This window comes from Malania oleifera, chromosome 3 (genome assembly GCF_029873635.1).
Source record: "Malania oleifera isolate guangnan ecotype guangnan chromosome 3, ASM2987363v1, whole genome shotgun sequence".
Classification (NCBI taxonomy): domain Eukaryota; kingdom Viridiplantae; phylum Streptophyta; class Magnoliopsida; order Santalales; family Ximeniaceae; genus Malania; species Malania oleifera.
In genome coordinates, this window is record NC_080419.1 from 102,160,745 (window position 1) to 102,174,168 (window position 13,424).

At 35.7% G+C, this 13,424-nt stretch overlaps 1 long non-coding RNA gene and 1 pseudogene across 4 annotated transcripts in view; one reads left to right on the top strand and one right to left on the bottom strand.

The window, feature by feature from the left end:
* Nucleotides 1-13,074, top strand: part of LOC131152271 (uncharacterized) — a 53,076-nt gene extending 40,002 nt beyond the window's left edge. For all 4 annotated transcript variants that reach the window (XR_009135906.1, XR_009135909.1, XR_009135907.1 and 1 more), the window contains 4 exons: nt 885-1,071; nt 12,237-12,351; nt 12,478-12,529; nt 12,618-13,074. This is a non-coding gene — a long non-coding RNA (uncharacterized LOC131152271). The remainder of the gene's footprint in view (nt 1-884; nt 1,072-12,236; nt 12,352-12,477; nt 12,530-12,617) is intronic.
* Nucleotides 1,443-1,566, bottom strand: LOC131152552 (5S ribosomal RNA; annotated as a pseudogene).
* Nucleotides 13,075-13,424: the final 350 nt, after the last annotated feature.

Genomic DNA, 13,424 nt, shown 5'->3' on the forward strand with positions numbered 1-13,424 from the left:
AAGATAAAAGCTTTTATTTGTTTGTTTGTTTGTCTCTCCCTTTTTTTTTTTTTTTATAACAAAGTTCATACCAATAATTTCTTGTAGAGGAAGAGACCTTCTAAGGCTTTATCTTCAAATGTGTTCTTTGTTTCAATTGTTCAGAATTGGATTCTCATCTCCTTTTGCACTGTTCCTTTCTTGGATGGTTTGGAATAAGCGTTTCGGTATCTTTTGGAAGAGTTGGGAATGTCCTCATTTGTGGAGAATTTGTTGGCTACTTCCTTTATATGGTTTGGTAGGAGTGGAGATGGTTTGGAGGGGTTGGAGGTGTGGAATTTTTTCTGTTTTTGGGGTATTTTGTTGGAAGGAATGCTTTTATCTTTACGGAAGGAAATGATGTCTTCGTCTTTCCTTTTGGACATGATTTAGTATTTGGCTTTGCTTTGCACTTGGAAAATGGATGTTTAAGTTGGTGTATTTTTGGGTTTATAGTATGATTGGAAAGCTGTGTTATTTTGATTGTAATTAATTCTTTTTTTTTCTTAGAAGGATTTCTTATGCTCTATTTATCTACATTTTTTTTATTTAATAATATATTTTATTTTTCTATAAAAATATACTACCGAACTCAACATACCGATAAGTCGCCATGTTACTCGTATGGACTATTGAGTAAAGAACAAAAATTGCTTTGATTTGTATATCTTCAATACTCAATATGGTGTTTCATGAGTGTGAATGACGGTGAAAATGATGGCAGGCATGAGCAATGCTGTGATGATTTCTGTCTTTGTTTTTTCTCTTGGATCTATAAGTGGATGAATCTCTCTCCCTCTCTCTCTTTCTCTCTCTCTCAAGGATCCGTTAGTGGTTGCACATGTGAGTTTGTGATGGTTGTGTAGGTTGCTGGCCTGCTGGTCTTGAGGTCACCATAGCTGGAGATGAAACTTGAGTTGTTCAATTTTGAGGTTCCTTGGTTGAAATCAATGATGATGTTTGCCAAGTTCAACATGGTGCTGGTAAGGGCAGGCTGACTATGAATGGAATGGATTCTTTTGTTTAGAGATGGCTACACTGGCTGAATTCAATGTGAGTATTGTAAAATTTAAATTTTATTTTAAAAATTTTCGTGTAGGGAAAAAATGAGACTTGGTTGAAGTTCTTTGATGGGTATTTTTGGAATCTAACTTGACATCCACATGCAGGCACACATGCTTTAAATTTCGCTTTGCTAACACATGAAGTGCTTTTTCACCAACATTGTTTTCTTGATTTTGCACTTATATTAGCTTCCACATTGTTCTTGTCAATTTCTAGCATTGTGGATCTGTGCTAATACATCATTTTCTTGAGTTAATTCATCTGTACGATACTTGCTGGGCATACTAAATATTTGCAGGGAGATCACTGCAAATGCAGTGTCCTAGCCAATTAGCTTTTTTATTTTTATTTTTTTTTTAGGGGTGCAACACGAGGACTTCCCAGGAGGTCACCCATCTTAGTACTACTCTCGTCCAAACATACTTAACTGCGGAGTTTTGATGGGATCCGGTGTATTAGTAGTCAATTAGCATTGTTATAGTACTATCAAGGGAAAAAAAGAGGAAATAAAAATGCAAAAGGTGGTCATGAAGGACTAGAGTATCATGCCCTAACAAGCAGCAATGTGTCACTGGTTAGAGACAAAATGCTTGTTTGCACTGTCGTCGCTAGCAAAGAGATTAGGATTGGGAATTCGTTTTTTTCCCACCAATTGGCAAACTATCTTTAAAACCTTTGAAGGCTTTAAGGGGCATTGTTTTGCAAGCTAAGATTTTGGAGGACTACTAGATTGAATAGTACAAGATTGGACTAGCTATGATAATTATCCTATGGATCTCTTGTTTGATACATCTTCAATAATAGTATAAGGACACGAGTGAGTTCTTGTTTTTTTTTTTTTTTTTTTCATTATTTTTTTTATGCCTTTGTTCTGCTATAGTCTGAGATGGTGGGGGGAGAAACTAGCCTCCTCTTATGCATGGGCTTAGAACCCCCTCCCCTTAGCCTACCACATATCATTTCCCCTTGTTGCTCCAACAAGGGGTAAGAGTGACTTAGCCAAGCCTCTTAGCCCATGAAACAAATGCACCTTAAAGTAATTTCTGGTTACTTCTATTGCCACCCCAAAGGTTCAGATCTTGCGCTTCCTAGTTTCTGGTATTTCTTGTACTGTTATCTTCAAACAATGCCACTGAATTGCATAAAACGTTCCCTCTCTCTGCTATCTCCATTTTTCTCTCTTCCCCTCTTTAGCTTTGTCACTCTAGTTTTTTTTTTTTTAACATCTCTCTCTCTCTCTTGCACATACACACACACAGTTGTTGCTGTAATCCCTAACCATTAACCATTTCTGAGTTGCAATCTGCCTGTGAAAGCTAAAGCCTTCCCTGGCCTGCCCCCTTCTTGGTAACAAGGCTCAATTTTTTAACTAGGGATTCACATTTAAAAAATTGTGAAAATTGGGGTTCGAAATCCTTAATCAGAACAAACACACACACACACGAATTTTTGGGGGAGGTGGTAGGGTACGTTGTTATGTTATAAACAACTCAGAACGCGAAAGAAATACTTAAAAAGGAAAATTTCAATCATTATCACTTCAAATAATGTCAAGTAAGGTCAATCCTTGATCCAATGGTGAAGGTATGTTGCACCTGATCCGGAAGATCATAGTTTGAAGTAACAATAATAGCCTATCAAACAACAAAAGATATGCTAAGTATTTAAAGCAAGCTAATTATATAGCAAACGATCATTTCCATGACTTGTGATTAAGTTCAAAAATAATAATAAGTAAAAAAAAAAGGTAATGATAAGTAAAATAAGTAAAACATACCTCATGAGGGGTGTCAACTAGTCCCAGTTGAGCTGGGGAACTGGTTCCGAGTTCCCAATTCTGGTTCCTCAACATATGGTACGATCCCTTAAAAGGCAAAACCAGAACCGAACATGAACCAATCAAACTATTTTCTAAATGGTGAACTGAATTACCTATAAATGGTTGGGGCAATTCCCTGTAGTAACTAGCAGGTGGTTGGTTGGTTCTCATCAATTTTGTTCAAAATCGGTCACACCCTACTTTTTTAGAGTTGTAGATGAACTAGGGATGGGAATTTATCATGGTTATGAAAATTGAAATGCTATAATTTATTGCAATAATCAAAATTTATTATCTACTGACAAATACAGCTGCCCTTTTTCCCACCAAGGGTGGCATGCATGGGAGGGGTAAGTTAGAGGACAACTTTTTAAATTTGAGTTTTGAATTGTTATAAATAAATCTTATTCATGATTGCATTAATAATTTCAAAAGCCCTATTTTTTTATTTGATTCTTAGTTCTTACTAATTAAGGTTATCTTCAATTAGCTTCCAGATCCTCTTTGGATGAAATTCTCCTTTTTGAAAGTGAAAGTTCGTTCAAGATTTTTTTGTAAATAGGTTTTTTTTTAAGCTTTTAGGAAGTTAAATTTATTTAATTTTTTTGGCAGGAGATTTAAAAGTTATAAGTTTGAAGTTTTTAAAAGAAAAATACAGGGATTTTTTCTATTTAAAAAAAAAATCATTCTGCTCTCTTTCTTCCTGGTTTTTTTTTTTTTCCCCCAAGTATTTTGAAATTACCCACATTATTTAGATCCATGATTTTAACAGATCAATGAGCCAATGCATTTGAATCATTTTACAATTGTTTTACAAATAGTCAAGGTCAACTTTTTCTTTTTAAACAACTCTTTTTAACAAAGAAGCCAACCAATGTTAACAACCACATCAACTCATCAGCTCCACTTTCATCAACCATAGGGTAACTAAGTCCATGTGAACTTGTTTCATCAATATTGTTTTTGCTAGAAATAACACCGGATTACTTTATTCATGTCTTGTAAGAATTTTGACATGATGGACCTTTGGAGACTTTTAACATTACAAGCATTGAATTCTATGGAGAGAAGAAAAAACACATTAGTATTGAAGTCCACAAGTCCACTTCATTCATCAGTTCTGTTGAATGGGATAAATGCACGCCGCTGATTAAGCATTCTCATGTGCTTCTTGCTCAACAGCTCAGCACCTGATCAGTTTTGTTTGGTATTGGTCCTCTATATTATATTGGTGATATCTCCCCAGGGTATACCTGTTATCAAGAATCATATCTTCTCTGACAATCAAGGCCTATTAAAATAAAAAAAGGCACCCAAGACATAATGTTTCATAGATTACAATATTTGATAATATGTTTAGCATTATTGGTTTCCTTAATTAATTGAATTGAATTTATTTGAGTTGAATTTTGTTTAAATATGAGTCCCAGCATAGTGTAATGGACACCATTAAAACTCTTAACACCTTGATTATTTCAAAACAATGAAAGTTACATCTTAGATCATGATCAAAATTTGGACATTTTAATATTATAATTATCTCTTTGCATGGTTCATTTACGGTCAGAATGACCAGAAGGTAGTTTACAAATCGTATTTTAGGTTTTTCTTTTTCAAAATTTTATGTATAATTTTCCTTTTTCTAATGTGTAATTTGTTTTCAAATATAAAATAAAATTTCCAAAAGTGCCTTAATTCCTTGAGTTTGAGACTTTGCATAAAAAATGTTAAAACTTAAAATGCCTTGCATATGCCAATTGCTTTCTTAAGCATTGAATCCATCTCATCCATGGATGTAGCCAAGTTTTCGCTAAACCACATTATCTTGTTTTTTTGATTAATTAATTTTATGATCTACTTTGTTTTTCGTAATGAGAGCTTCCATATGATGCATCATCATTGCAAAAATTTTAAGCAAGTACATTTTGAAATGATTTTCTTGACTGCTAATTATTGTGTTAGAAATTACTGAAATTATTACCATGTGTAGCTGTTAAATTATATTTGACCTGATTGCAGCATCACTATCTGGAGTGTTTTAATGACAGTTGCTCTACATTGCATGTTTGTGGATTATATACATCAGTTTGTTAGGGTACCATGGACCTCAAAACATTAAGCTTTCAGGTAATTGACTCAGACAACAGCTTACAATGCTAATCTCACCCTCCCCCAAATAAAAAACCCTAAAGAAAATGGCACACACACAGAAGCAAAAATTTTGCTTGTTTCTTGCAAGGGCTGGTGCAAGTGGTAATTTAAAAGGCTATGATTTCAATTATACTGTTCAAAACCATCCAAGTGTGATTATTAGATTCACTAGGGCTAATTATACATAAGACCTACTGCTTTTTATTGGCTGTTGATGTCAATTTTTCCCACTAAGGATTCCCCCACACCACCCCCCCCCCCCCCCCCAAAAAAATTCGGGGGTGCACGGGGGGGGGGGGATTGTGATTGAGGTCATTAAACACCACAAGACATGGGTTTTGGGATAGACATTAAACTGTGAGGAAGAAGTGATTGTGTTGGAGATATGAGGGTTTAATGCTACATTTATTAAACATTCCAATGATTGACCATTGATAAACAAGTGTGCAATAGAAGCCTTATGTTGATGCTTGCACAGCCATTATACTAGGCAATTTATTTATTTTTGCTAGCATGTTGTTATTGTATCTCTCTATCCTATGTTTTTTTTTTTTATGAACATATTAAAAGAAATGAACCTTTTATTTTTAAGATGTTTTAACCCTAATGGGCTTGGTGTAAGCTCGGAGAATTTAGTGTAAATGCAATTTACTTTTATATAAAATAATTGCATATATGCTGAATAAATATGAAATATAGGAAAATTTAAAACTAAAGTTTTTAAAAATTTAAATACAGCTTGTAAATGATAAGACCCTAGGGTTTATCATGAAGAAATTGAGGAAATTTAGACAATGGAAAATAATAAGAAAAATAGAGTAGATCACTTCGAGGGGATCTGCCTCCAAATTAGCCAAAGGCTTGAATGCTAAAAGCCCCGTAAGGGTCACATATATATAGGGTAGAGAAACTAACTCCTATAAGAACTATAGAATATCCCTTAGAATCTTAATTGATTTGGGAATCTTAACAAACATTAAATAATCCTAACAAGCATTAAATAATCCTATAATATTAAATAGAATCCCAATTGATTTGGGAGTCGTAACACGTTGATTAGAAATCCCAATTGATTTGAGAATAACAACATTCTGGCCTCCCTCAAATTAGCCTAGCTTGTCCTCAAGGCAAGCAGCAATAAACTCTGGATTCTCCTCCAAGGATTGATAAGTTTTCCCAAGTTGCAGCTTCAGATGGTAAGTGAGACCGGTGAACTAAAAATTCTATGATGTCTTGACTTCTATTTTTGACCACTCGACAATCTAGAATTGCTTGTGGTTGTTCTTGAACCTCACCAATAAGTGCAACTTTACGCAAGTGGCGTTGCACAAAAACTTGCTCCCCTAACTTCTTTTCGAGTTAAGAGACATGAAAAACTGGATGTATCTTAGAACCTCTTGGTAAGTCAAGATGATGATAGCCCATAGGGCCTATGCGTTTCAGGATTTTATAAGGCCCATAAAACTTAGGAGACAACTTCATTGAAGAACGAACATTCACAAATCTATCTATAGGGTTGTAGCATGAGAAATACCCAATCTCCCACTAAGAATTCCCTTTCACTATGGTCAACTTGCTGTTTCATATGAGCCTGAGCTATAACAAGATTTTAGTTGAAGCACTTTGTCTCTATCATGTAACTCCTTGTCAACTTGATCAACTCTAGATGATCCAACTGAATACCTAGAAAGAACAGGAGGAGCTCGACCATAAACAACCTCAAATGGAGTCAACTTGATGGAAGAATGATAAGTGGTATTATATGACCATTTCGCCCATGGTAGCCATCACACCTAATCCTTTGGTTCGTCGCTAGCAAAGCAACGAAGATAAGTCTCCAAACACCTGTTAACAACTTTAGTTTGCCCATATGATTGTGGATGATATGCAGTGCTTAACTGCTTATATTCAATTGTGTTCCTTGCGAACGGAAAAACTCCTTCCAAAAGTTGCTGGTAGAGACTTTGTCACTATCAATGATGAACACATTGTTGAAATCTAACAAGGCAAGAACTGGTGTGGTGGACATAGTGTGCTTAAGCTTGATAATGGCTTGTTTAGCTTCCTTATTTCATTTGAATGAACCCTTTCTCGGTAGAGCGTTTAGTGGAGTGCTATTCTTTCCATAATCCTTGACAAAGTTGCGATAGTAACCAGTCAACCCCAAAAATCCTCGCAACATTTTTATTGTTTATGGAATAGGGCAGTCTATCATCACTTGTATTTTAGAAGGGTCAACTAAAACACCTTCTTGGGAAACAATATGTGCAAGGTATTCCACATAAGTTCGAGCAAAACTACATTTAGATTTCTTAACAAATGGAATGATGCTCACCAAGAGTGGTAAGTACAATTCGCAAATGACCTAAATGATCTTCGAGAGATGAGCTAAATATTAGGATATCATGAAATAAAAATAAATAATAATAATAATAATAATAATAATAATAATAATAATAATAATAATAATAAAATATGAAAGCAAATTTACGTAAGGTTGAAAAATGTCATTCATGATACTTTTGGAAGGTCGAAAGGGCATTGGTTAAACCAAAAGGCATAACCAAGAACTCGTAATGGTTATCGTTAGTTCTAAACGCAATCTTCTGAATGTCATCAATCCTTGTGTACCCGAATTTGGTGATAACCTAATTTTAAGTCAAGCTAGTTTGGTGAACTGCTAGGCACCTCCCAACTCATCCAATAATTCATCCACAATAGGGATAGGATATTTATCCTTCACAGTGTTCTTATTAAATGCTCAATAATAAACAGGCATCCTTCTCCTTCACTAATTAGACGAGGAATTTGGGCTTGACACTTGGTTGAATTATGCTAGCATCTAACATTTCTTTCGCTATATTTTCTATTTCTACTTTCTTAAAATAAGGATGGTGATAAGGACGGACATTAGTAGGGATACTACCTAGCAATAGAGGAATGCGGTGGTCATGTGTTTGCTGAGGTGGTAATCCCTGTAGCTCCACAAATAGGTCAAAAAATTCTAAAATAAGAGATTCTAGCCCTTCATCATGCCCAGATTGATGTTGCAAACCCTTTGATGCTTGAAGTTGTACCACGCAGCCATGCTGCTCCTTTTTAAGGAGCTTCTCCATACGATGGCTTGATATTGTAGTAACATTACCACAACATTTGCCTTTAAGAGTCACTCTCTAGTAATTCATGGTGAACTTCATAACCAGTTTAGAGAAATTCCAATCTACATCACCTGAAGTCCTTAACCATTCAATACCCAAAACCACTTCACATGGTCTTCTAATGGCAGCAAAAAGAAATCAACATACAACCCATGATTTTGCATAGTAAGTTTAACCTTCGGACACTTGCACAGATATGTCAAGGTCCTTTTGTCTACAACCTTCACATCAAACTTTTCACATTGCTCCATAAGATAGGCTAGCCATTTAGCAATCTTAGAGTCCATGAAATTATTAGTGCTACCCATATCAATTAAGATAGTAACAAGTTGGCGTTTTAGGAAGCCACTAATTTTCATAGTTTGAGGATTAGCATAATCAGCTAAAGCATGAACTAAAGAAGTGATAGATTCATAATTATCACTAGATTCCATACCTTCCTGATATGAATAAGGGGGGTCATCCTCACCCTTTTCTGGTTCTTCCACTGGTTCAATCATCAAGAGTTGTCCATTGTAACAGTGCCCTCTATGCCCTTGTTCATCACAATGCCAACATAGTCCTTTTGTCATTCATTCTTTAAGTTCCTATCGAGTCAATCATTTGGCAAGGGGATTGTGAGGAGCAGATGGTGTGACAGGGTTGCTATCATTCTGCTTACTAATGGTCTTGTTAGAGCAACGTCATTCTTCTCCAAAATTATCTTCTTCTAACCATGCAAAGGAAATTTCTGAAATCATAGTTTGTGGCCAATGAACTTTGGCCTCACGTCAAATATTAGGTAGGAGACCTTTCAATAAAAGTAACAACAAGTTGGCTTTCATTCCATATTTAGTCCTATTGGATAATTGCTCAAATCGTGCCTGACAATCCAAGTTAGTGCTAATTTGACGTATTTTAGCAAGCTCTCCATTGATATTCTCATATCCAATGAGCCCAAATTGGACAAGTAATCCAAAAACAAATTCTACCCATGAAGGCACTTCATAATGAACTTCAAACCAATCATACCATTAAATAGCATCATCATTCAGACTAATAGAAGCAATCTCAACTTCAGATATTTCTGGAGTGTGGTGAAAGAAAAAGTATTTTTCATTCCTAGAAACTCAATCGATAGGATCATCACTATCCCATTAAGGAAATTCCACCTTCATATGAGAAGGACCATGATCACGCTCTCCTTGGTAATCTCCTTCAACGCATGTATGTTTGCTCCCAATGATTACCTGATGACTAATGTAGAGACATCATCTTATCTCTCTTTATGGGAAGATGTACTGAGTAGTTCAGAGAGCAATGCTTGATATCTTCAAAGTGAGACTTAAATATATTAATAAGTTCAGCCTTTAGCCTAGCCTCCATCTGGGACTCTGCTGAATTTTCTAAGGTCATTGTGTATGAGTGAAAATCAAGAATTCCAAGATCTTTCTATTGTTGGCAGGTTAACGGCATTCGCAAGAACGCCTGCTCTTATACCAAATGATAAGACCCTGAGGTTATCGTGGAGAAATTGGGGAAATTTAATGAATGAAAAATAATAAGAGAAATAAAGTTGATCACAAGGGGATTTGCCTCCAAATTAGGCAAAGGCTATGAATTATGTTATTGCTTCATTGCTTGCTTGACTATTAAAAGCCCTCCAGGGGTCACATATATATAGGTTAGAGAGAGACTCCTATTAGAACTGTAAAATATCCCCTAGAATCCTAATTGATTTGGGAGACTTAACAAACATTAAATAATCCTAAAAAACATTAAATAATCCTATATTAAATAGAATCCCAATTGATTTGGGAATCATAACACATTGATTAGAAATCCTAGTTGATTTGGGAATCCTAACAGTAAACTACTTGTTTTTCATTCTAATCATACAAACTTAAATACACTCAAGTAAACCATGCTGGTTGATAATCATGAGATTTATAATAGTGCAAAGTTCAAATTGTGTCCATAATTCAAGATGTCTCTCAATTGTATTGGAAAGGTCTAGGTTCTAGAGTTTAGAGACTCACTCCGATTGGAACATTCATTAATATTTTCATAAACATTTATTTTTTTGGCCCTAATTTTCTAGCCAAATCTAATTTAAATTTTGGAACACAAAATGTGCAAGCCTTAACTAAAATGGCGCCAAAATTGAGCATTTTGTATAAATGCACAAGCATTGGGGTATTATGCTTTTATTTTTCTGGACTTTGGTAATTTAGACTAAGCCTCATAGTATTTTAGGCACACTTAGCCTTGAGGCAAGCCTTGGTTTGAATCACTTCTAAGAGCTTGCATTTGGAAATGTGGTGGTGTTGTTTCTGTTTCTATTGTAATACTTAAAAGATGACTGTGTAGTATCTCTTGAAACAAGTTTTTGGGCTCCTAAATTGGAAAAAACTATCCAGATTTCACAACCTTATGCCATCCTTCAAATAAATTTTTTTTATATATATAAAAGAGATAAGAGAGTTTTTATTCATTTGACTTCCTCAAACAAGCATCTTGATGCGGAAACAAGTACAGCAAAAAAACTCTCAGCTGCATGTTGAGATTTTTCAATACAAAAATTACCAGAACGTTGTGCAGGTTGAAACATTAAAATGAAAGCAAAACAAACCTATAATGTCTTCAAATGCACCTTTGCAGCTTATGCTAATGTGAGCATATAAATGGGCGGGCGGCTTTCACCCCCCGGGGTTTGGTGCCGCACCATAGTGTCCAAAGTGGTTCAATGGTGGCTGGAGTCCCCGGGTTATCAAAAAAAAATAAAAAAGATACTGGTTTGTGTTCTTGTGTGTTGTGGTCTAGAATGGTCTTCAGGCTCACTGTTTGTATAAACAGGAATGTGGCGCCTTGTCTACTGGCAGTTGTCATGCATAATGGCAACACATTACTGTGATATGACACCACACAAGTTGTCTACACATGAACTAGGAGAGCAAACATAATATATGCTAAATCATGATCAAATATCGTACTTTCTGCCAATTATATATTAAACTACCGCTAACATAACAACTAGTGAGCGACAGAACTGAATAGAAAGTTACCTATTTTATGCATTGCATTCCTGATGACAGAGAGACTTTAGCATCAAATCAAAAAGCTCCATTTCTGGGTTATCCCAGGTCTTGTTTATGGGTTTGAAGAATTCAGGGATTTCTTGGAAGATCATGATAAGAAACAAAGATTGCACGTTTCATGTTATAATATATTAATTTTTTTTTTTCTTCAACAAGAACTTGAAAATTAAAAGTAATAAAGTAAAGACATCTTACAATTGGTTTTGTGTTGGTTTATAGATCGCTCCAATTTTTTCACCCTGCAAAATCATTTCTTGTAGACACTTCCCAATTAGAACTCCTGCACTGCTTTCACTCTGGGCTGCATCACATTATGGCGGGAAATATATTTTCCCAGGTGCCCAATGTTAGTACTAATGTTATCATATAGTGCCATGCCTGCCACGATGCAAATTTTCATGCACTGAAATGATTTATTTGAGTTCATCTTGCTATTCTCTAGTTCAAGCTCTAGGGCAAAAAGTATTGTCAAATATAATGTTTACTTGACCCTATTATTTTCCCTTTATGCAGTTGGATTCCACTTTATTATTCTGGTGCATTTATGGGGGTGAATATTTCAGATTGCAACCTCATTCTGCAACCCAATCCAACTTAACTGGGTTTGGTTTTGGCACCCTGTGACGGTGTGTGTGTTCTTAATATTTTATATTTCTACGTGTGCACTGTGTGTTTTCAGACTGATGCTGTGAACTAGGTATCATTTTTGTAATTCTGTGAATTAAGCCTCCTTTTGTGGTGCGAACACCCTCATTGATGCCTGCCAATGGATGTGAAGTAATGACAAGAAAACAATAGATTTTAATCTTCTTCTTGTTTTTTCTTTTTTTCTATTCTTTTTTTTTTTTTTGCATTTTAAAGGAATTCAATACTTGCCTTCCCTCAGGTGCGGTTAGAATGAGTTCTCTTGTAAACAGACTGTCACATTGGATTGTTAATGTCTTGCAGGCACTACTGTATTTTGGTCATTCTAGAATTCAAAACCCTATTCTGTTTGCTGCCGCCACTAGTTCTAATGCAATTATGTATGGAACATTGCCAACCCAATTCATATAGCCAGTTGGTAATATTTCTCACGCTATGAAGAATACACATCAACTTTGCATTTAGATTAAGTTGTGTCCTGTTTAGTCTTTTCAATGTGTGTACTTACCACAGTACCTGACCAATATTAACCGTGTTAATGTAGTGGAGAGAACCAGTGGCTTTGAAACAATGGCTGAACTATGGAAAGCACCAATGTAATACCAAATTTTCCGTGTATCAAATTTTGCCAACTATGGAACTAGAAACCTAACCTACTTACTCATTTGGTGCAAAATGATCCAGATTTCTCAGGGGTATTGGAGAGCTGGGAGCCAAGACTTCAATTGCTAGGGTTTCACCACGCCTCCTCTGCGAATAGTAGCCGGCCGATAGCAGCACTCAGTGCCATAGGTTCATTTCATAGGTTCTGTGAAGTACTCCAAAAGTTCTTGCAAAGACAAATGAATTGAAGTGTTGTATTAACAGAACTGCCAGATACAAGTTGATTAAAAACTCAAAAAAAAAAAATAAGGAAGGAAAGAAGATAGCTTTGTGGAATCTCACCAGTTTTGTTGCTCAGTGGCATTATTATCTGCTGATTCCTCTACGGCTACTTTATGCTAGGAACAGAAGCTTCAGAAAGCGTTTCCCTGAAACATTTGTTGAGTGAGGGATTGATTGATTGCGTTCTGTTTCTATGTTGACCGTTTATTTGCATGTGGCGGGAAATAAAATTTGTACCGCAATTATTGCCGTGGTATCATCTGCTCCCAAAGAGTTACTTTTTTCTCAGTTTTTTTTTTTTTTTTTTTTTTTTTAAATCTTTTTCTTTTGTCATACCCGTTCCTACTTTCCAGGGTGGTGTTTATCAGCTCTTTAAAATTTATTCCGCCCAGGGATTCCCTCTTATCTATGCTCCAGATTCAGATCAAATTTATAAAAATGTTCTCTTATCACGCTGAATAATACTGTAATAAGGAAGGTGCTCATAATATGCACAGCGCACAGCGCATTTGAAATGCGTACGAGCAGAATGCTGCTTCCACCCCCCTTCCTTTTCTCACCCCGTTGCTGCTGCAGGTGCCCGGAATTCATGGATCCTGTGGTAAG